An 8,315-nucleotide genomic window follows, 5' to 3' on the forward strand; every position below is an offset into this window, starting at 1 on the left:
CACAGGATAGAGCAAGGCTTAGGGCTGTTGTACATAGGGTCGCTATGAGTCCCAAGCGACTCGACGGCACATAACAACAAAAACAACAGTGTTCCCTTGCTCTGTTCACAAAGCAGCTTCTTGGTCTAAGTATAGATTTCATATGAGCCCAATTAAGTGCTATGGGATTCCCATTCTTCTCAGTGTTAACCATAAGTTATTATGATCCACACCATCAAATGCCTTTGCATAGTTAGTAAAACACAGATAGACATTCTTCTGATAGTCTTTATTTTCAAACCGAATCCATCTGACATCAGTAATGATATCCCTGGTGCCACAGCCTCTTCTAAATCCTGCTTGAACTTCTGGCAGTTCCCTATCTATGTACTATTCTAGCTGTTTTTAAATTATCTTTAGCAGTATTTTGTTTGCATGTGACATTAATGATGTTGTTCAATAGTTTCCACATTCTGTTGGATCACCTTTCTCATATTTCAGTGAGTTGAATTGACACAATAACTGCAACAATGAGCTTGAGCACAGCAAAGCAAGCGAGGATAGTGCAGCATCAGGCAAGGTTTCAGTCTGTTGTGCGTAGGGCCCATATGAATTAAAGCCAACTCAATGGCACCTGACCACAACACAATAACAACACACTGAAAATTATATTTGGGCTCTGTGGGCCTGTTTTCATTTTCTTCCACTTTAATTGAATTTACATACAAACAATTAATGATCTATTCTACAGTAAGTCCTTGGTCTTCTTTTTTTTTTTTCTTTATAGCTATTGCATATATTTTATCCCCTCCTAGTTATTATGGTAGAATGGCAGTTCTCATAACATTTGATTCCTTTGTGGATCAAAGTGGAAGTTTTCTGAAACACAATTTTTTTTATTGATTTTGATGAAAGTTTACAGAGATTTTGGATTGTTGCGCTTTTATCCCTGCCCAAACTCTCGCACACCCCGTTTGCTCTTCTCTTTGAAAAGTAAAAGGAAAATTATTTCATAGTTATATACAATCAAGTCCACTCCACTATGTAGTCTTCATAAAGTAGCAATTTCACAGAGTTCCTCAAGATTCCTATGAGATGGCCCAGCTGGCTACCTCCCCACTTTCTTCTCTAGTACCCTGCATATTTAAGGCTTTTTATTTACTCAGGAAGAAATGCTCAAACTGAAGAGGATAAAGTTGATGAATGGGGCCTTCTAAAGATTAAATCTCTGTGTTCATCAAAACCTTTTTCCAACAGGGTGAAAAGAAAACCTACTGAGTGGGAACAAACATTTGGCAATACCATCTCAGGCAAGGGTCTCATAACAAAAGTTTAAAGAATATGCCTGAGTCTCCACAAGAAAAAGACTGAAGCCGATGACAAAATGGGCAAAAGACAATGAAAGACTTCACAGAGGAAATATTGGATGGCCAACAGACACGTGAAGAAATGCTCAAAATCACTGGCAATAAGACAGATGCAAATCAAAACCACAATGAGATACCATCTCACTCCAGTAGCAGTGGCAAAGTTTAACAGGACAATTAGTTATAATAAATGTTGGAAAGGATGTGGAGAGATAAGAATTCTTATTCACTGTTGATGGGATTACAAAATGGTACAACCACTCTGGGAGGCAGTTTGGTGCTTCCTCGAAAAGTTGAACACAGAAATTCCATATGACCTAGCTATTCTATTACTAGGAATATACCCCAAGAAAATTGAGGCACAAACAGAGATCTGTATGCCAGTGTTCACAGCAGCATTATTCACCATTGTAAGATCATGGACACAGCCCAGATGTCCAACCACAAATGAACGGATTGAAAAATTGTGGTACACACATACAATGGAATACTATGTAGCACCACTCAGGAGCAATGATTAAACAACAAAAAAATGACCAAACTAAATAACTTGGGAGAGACTGCACAGCATTATGCTGAGTAAACTAACTCTGTCTCATAAGGACAGATACTTCATAAGACCATTATTGTAAAAATAGAAGGATATCTAGTAAAATAAGTATGGGGATGCAAGGGAGGAAAGGGTGGGAGCAGAGGGGTGAGGATGGGCAGGGGCAAAGCCACAGGGTTGCACGGTTTGGTGGGTGGAAGGAAGAAATGAAGGAAATGGGAAAGATCCAGGGGGATCTGAAAAGATTCCATAATGATGGGTAAGATCCAATGGTGATTGATTTTATAGAACATAATGCATGTGAATGATTGTATGATACATCATATGAATGAAGAAGAGTGTGAAACACAATGCATATGAACTTTGTGAACAAATTAATATAAAAACAAATGAACGAACAAAAAAGTAAACTGGGGAGTAGGGAGGAAAATGTGCAATAATGAATAAATGAAAACTCCACATTTTCTGTAAACTTTCTTTAAAATCACAAGGTGAGGAAGAAAATCCACTGGAGGAGGGTCAGCTGTGAGTCAGTTCTGACTTGATGATACAACAACTAGGTCAAGACTTGGGGAAGAAGTAGTGGGAAGGAAAGCCATTTTTCATTAAGACCAAGACCCTGAGCAATCCAGTACATCAGTAACAGAGTGGATAGGTTTTTTTTTTCATCATTGTCTATGACTGTTTATCAATGGATTATAAATCTTAAAGGTGAAAGGGAAATATTATTAACTAACCCCTCAAACCTCAAATCTGACATCCAAAAGGATGTAAAAAAAGTAAACCGGTTTAAAACAAAAATTTTATATTAAAAAAAGAAAAGTCCTTGGCCTTCTTATGATTGATGATATTGAGCGTTTTCATCATCACTGTCACAAATACGCCATCCCCTTTTCCTTATGAATCAGGGTGAAGTCTCTCTCAGGGAGGAGTGATAGGGAATGGCAAAGGACACACTGACAAAGGAGATTAATCAGAACTGACTTTGACAAGCACTGTGGCAATTGGACAATTAAAACAGACATTCGGATGGCGGGGGAAGAAGAACAAACTGGGGAGGAGGGTAGAGAGAATGGTGCAGCAATGAAGGAATGAAAACCCAAAATCCCTGTAAATGTTCATTAAAACTAATAAAATTTAATAATAAAAAAAGAAGATAAACTACTAGCCTTTAGCTTTAACTTAAAAAAAATGTAGTTAATGCAGTGCGTATTCCACCTAGCAAGGTTCACATGTGACCCGGCCATTTATGTCACTGGGGGATAGGAAGAGAAGACAGAAACAGATAAATTTACATATTTTAAATTATGATGCTTATTTTTACTTAAAATGACATTAAATGTTGTCTTTCATCATTAAGAATTCATCAATAAATTTATTTCCGATGACAGCATACTGTCCTAGCATAGAAATATCCCTTTACTGATGTATTAATTTCCCTAAGAATGATTACAACTTTTTCCAAACTTTTAGAAGAATCATTTCCTAAATAGCTGTGAGTTCACTTAAGGTCTCCTTAAAATAGATACCTATCAACAGAGTAGCTGATTCAAGAGTGTCTATCTTTTTAAAGATCTGTAAACATAAAGCTATCTTGCCGTCTTCACCAGTTAGCTCCTCCTTCCAGCTGTCAGTAATGAGTCTTTTCTCCCATGTTCTCGAAAGTTCAGCCTCTTTAACAAGTCTTAATAAGATCAAGATGTGTTCTCCATCTTTTAAGTTCTAATATATTTAATCTCATCAATTTTTTAAGAGTGTCATCTGACTCTGGGAGCTCTCATGGCCTCATGGCAAGAAGCTACCCTGCAATCCCAAAGGCATGTGGTTCAAGGCCATCAGCTGCTCCATGGGAGAAGGATGGGCAACTTCCTCCCTTGCGATTAACTGCCTCAGACACCCACCAAAGGTCAATTCTATAGGTCAGTTCTGAGTCGATGGTACACTAAAACAACATGTACCTCTAGTATTGTGAATTAAAGCTCAATGTCTACAACATCAAGATGAATCACTCTATCACTCTATCTTTTCAGTTCTAATTACCACACCAACTGTATTGACATATGAAAATCTAGGTCTTTTTTTGTTCTTACTCCAGCTTTCTCCCTGGTGTTGCTCTATGTACCTGGATTAAATTATTTTGGATGAGTCCTGAAGTAGGTACCCCCCCTCTCCCAGGGACTGAGAGGTACACTAGTGTAGTGAGTACACTCTCACATGACTATAAAGCTTGGGGTGCCTGCTCAGTTTAAACTGAGTGAAAAAGACGTGAGTAGTGCTTAATGTCACCATACCATGGGGTCTCAGACAGTGTCAAAGCAATCCTGACCAGGAAGAGAGATATCCTTCTGACAGCTACCCATCCTATTAGAGTTGTAACTTCGGAAACAGAAATGGACAGGAGGAGAAGTTGCCTACGAGCCTAGTATGTCTAACCCCTCTTTCCAAATCACATTGTTCAGATGTGGGAAATCTGATCAAGGTTGCAAATAAAAGCTTGTTTTCTGGTGGGCAGTGACTAACTCTGACCTCTCTCCACAGAGATGGTCAAATATATGCAATGGGTAATTGTGCCTGTAAATGGACTGATGGAACAATCTCAACCTGATTTTCACAAACACAAGATTCACTCCAGGTCCTTTAGGGATGGACAAACACAAAACCTGCCTTGGGTGTATGACCAGAAGAGAACCACCAGTGGGCAGCTCCAAAAGGTGGCTGCATCTAAGGTTCCTGTCTCCCATCCAGGTCAGCTTTGGCAGAGAACAAGTACAAGACCTACTAACTTAGCTTGACAGGAGATAATTCAGAGGGACCGTATTCACTCCAGACTCCCCTAGCATATTGTCTGGGGATCTGTGGAGCCATCTCACAGCTCAGCATCTCAGTCCACATTTTCATGCCATGCAGGTAAACACCTAGACATAAGTGCTCACCCAGAATAAAATACTGGTGCCCATACTCAGTCACATAGATAATCCGGCCAACAACAGTGAAGACATTAAGCAAAAATAATCGCAGGCAGATTATGGGAACAGAAAAACTAAAAGGCAGAAAAAGAGGTGGTGAGGAGGAAGAGATAAAGGGAAAGAAAAAGCAGGAAGTGGTGAAAGAGAAGAAGTGAAGGAAGAAAAGAAAAATTAATTTCTGATCTTACTTCTTTCATAAGAGAAAACTGCATGTCTAGTAGGCCCAAATATCCAGACCAGGCAGTCTAATCCAAGAGTCATATTGGGTCCCTCAAAGTGCAGCCAGACTTCTCCTTGAAGACAAAGATGACAAAGCTTCAAATCATATACTTTAGTAATGTTGCTAGGAGGGCCTATTCCTTGGAGAAGAACATCATGCTCAAAAAGGCAGAGGGTCAGCAAAGGAGATGAAAATCCTCAACCAGATGGTTTGACACAGTGACTGCCACAATGAGCTCTAACGTGTCAGGAAGTGTGAGGATGGCACAAGATAGGGCAGAGTTCAGACCTATTGTTCATAGGATCACTATGGGTTGTCCTCAACAGCACCTAACAACAACACAACTGAGTCTATCTGGCCCAAGATTATTTTACCTGTATACCCACCCTGCTTGGAGAATGTTGTGCATACTCACTAACTTTATGAGCATGAGTAACAGGCACCAAGCAGCCACAGCTCTCACCTGTAGCTCATCAATCATCCTCAGTTGTCGGTTTATTCATCACTGAAACAAAGGCATCTAGAAATCTTTCTTTTATTTTATTCTTTACTATTTCATCGCTGAGCACTAGTGGCTTACTGGGGAAGTAGCTGGTTGCAAACCCAAAGGCAAGTAGTTCAAATCTACCAGCTACTCTAAGGGAGAAAGATAAGCAATCTCCTTCCATATGATTTATAGGCTCTGAAAACCCAGGGGAGGAAGGGTCATCTATGAGTCAATTCCTACTTAATAACAATGAAAGAAAGAATATTCTACCACTCTCTAATATCTGTTATTTTTTAATATATTATCCCCATTTACAGGATCTTTCATGTCTTGAAAATTCATATAGTTGATTTCTGCCAGATGTTACAATGTCCAAGGGTTTTACTTCAGAGTCACAAAACTCTCAGCCTGAATGTAACATGAGCCTCCTGAAATAGGACATCAAATCCTTAGTGTCACTCAGGTCCTCCTCATTTACTTCCCCCTGTCCCTCCCCCACCAAACTATGTAACACTGTGACTTCACCCGTGCTCATTTTCAGCCCTCTCCCTCTTGAGTTCCCATACATGTTTTACTGGTTACCCTTCTATTTTTATAATGATGGTCTTATGCAGTATTTGTCCTTATGAGATTGCATTAAGTTACTCAGTGTAATTAAGTCACTCCAGCCTCTCCCACGTTGCATAGTAGCCTGCTAAATCTTTGCTCCTGAATGCAGTATAGTATTGCATTGTGTTGAATGTACCACAATTACTCAATTCATTCGGTTGTGGTTGGACATTTGCATTTCCCACTTCTCCACATCCTCTCCAACATTTATTGCTTGCTACCCAATTGAAAAGACAGGGTAATGATAGACAAAGTCTAATAATGATTAATTTTATAAAACATAATACATGAGAATGATTGTATAAAACATAATGTGAATGAAGAATAATGTGAAACACAATGTATATGAAGTTGGTAAGCAAATCAATTTTTAAAAAATCCTCAGTGACTGCATTCTCTTTGCTTTTTTTCTGGCAAAGAGGATCTCTGATGTTCATAATTTTTCAAGGAGTTCATGACATCAAAAAACATTGAGCAGCATTGATTTATATCCACCAATTCTATGTCTTTGCTTAGTGGGACCGTTTGCTTTGGAAGCACAGCACAGATGGAAGAGACTTAATAAAGACTGAAAAAGTGAGGAAGGAGAGTAATGGGACTGGAAAGGAATGGATGCTGGTGAGTCCAGTGGGCTCCCTGCTCTCCAACCTGAGGCCAGAAGCATCAGCAGTGGAGGGGTGGATGTCCTCTACATCCTCACAATCCAAGGGCAGCTGAGCTTCTCAGTCTTCTCCTTGACCCTCAAGAGAGATTTCTTTATTCAATAGGTACTTATTTTGAGGATGTACTATGTGCCAATGAAAAAAGAAAATGAACACACACAGTGGATTCTCTGAGAAAAGGTGGTTGTGTTGTCAGGACAGTGAGGACACACATTGGTCTTTGTGAAATGTGACCAGGGTGCTGGTTGCCTCGGCAGAGGTCAGCAAAGACTAAAGGGAACAACTCAGGCTTACATTTTGGACTGACCCAGGAAAACCCTGATTACCTTTTCCTGTGTTTAACTGTTTGCCATCAGTAGAAGGAAGTTTTAAAATAGAACTGGTAGGGTTCTTTTGAAAGCACTCTGTTCCTTTGAAAGAGTCAGCACCCCGAGCCTGTGGCCCAATGGGGGCCTGAGTGGAGATGTAGCTCCTCTCACACACCCCCACACACCCCCACCCCACCAACACTCCCCACCCTTCAATCCCCACCTCCAGGCACTGAGTTAAACAGTTATCCATCTGTGTTTGAATTAGATATTCTCCTCATGCAAGAGAAATCTAAATCTTAGGAAGTTCAGTAATTGATTCAAAATGGATTCACTGGGACAGCAAAAAAATTTCCTTCCAAAATAATTTCATGCTGTCTGCAAAACAATGAGAGTTCAACCCACCCCCTCAACTCCTACCTGAGATGCACCCAGATAATTTTTTTACTGATGCTAAAGAAAACTTGGATTTCCATTCATTCATTGTTGCACAATTTTCTCCCTCCACTACCCACCCCAACAAGTTTACTTTTCTCTTTAAAAAGATTCTTTCATTCTTACACAGTTTCCTCCCTCCCCCCACCTCCCAGTTCGCTTTGCTATGCACCTCTTATTCTGGACTACTGTCATGCAAATAATACCAGATGATTCTTGGAGAACCCTTACTTTAATAAAAAACCTAACCTCCAGATGGTAATTTCATTGCCTCTCAGCCTGGCACTTAGTAGATAGCCCACAAGTATTTGAACAAATAGATTTCATGTGTATTTTCTTAGTTATAATTCTCATTTTTCCAGATGAAAATTGGAGAAATAACATAGAAGTTGCTCCCAGGCCTGATTACTCTTTGAGAAACCTGGTAACAACTAAGCGACCAGAGTAGAGACCAAAACAAACAGCAGACCAGAAAACAGACCAAAGACCAGACCAGGCAATGGATCCTGATAAAGTTCTGGGTCTGGTCATAAAAGCCCAAACCCAAGTTAATTAACAGCCCCAAATTCTGAGAAAAATACCATCTTCCCTGGTCCTCCCTAGAACCCCTATAAAAAGAAACTGCCCTTAACTGCCCTTGCGCCATTTTTTTACTTTCTCCGCTCCTGGTCACTTGGTGTCCCTCTCAGAGCATGCAATAAAGGCCTGTTTGTTTCTTGGGATCAGCTTCTT

Source organism: Elephantulus edwardii, unplaced genomic scaffold, assembly GCF_000299155.1.
Source record: "Elephantulus edwardii isolate Elephantulus edwardi_28Jun2011 unplaced genomic scaffold, EleEdw1.0 scaffold00287, whole genome shotgun sequence".
NCBI classification, from domain to species: Eukaryota; Metazoa; Chordata; class Mammalia; order Macroscelidea; family Macroscelididae; genus Elephantulus; species Elephantulus edwardii.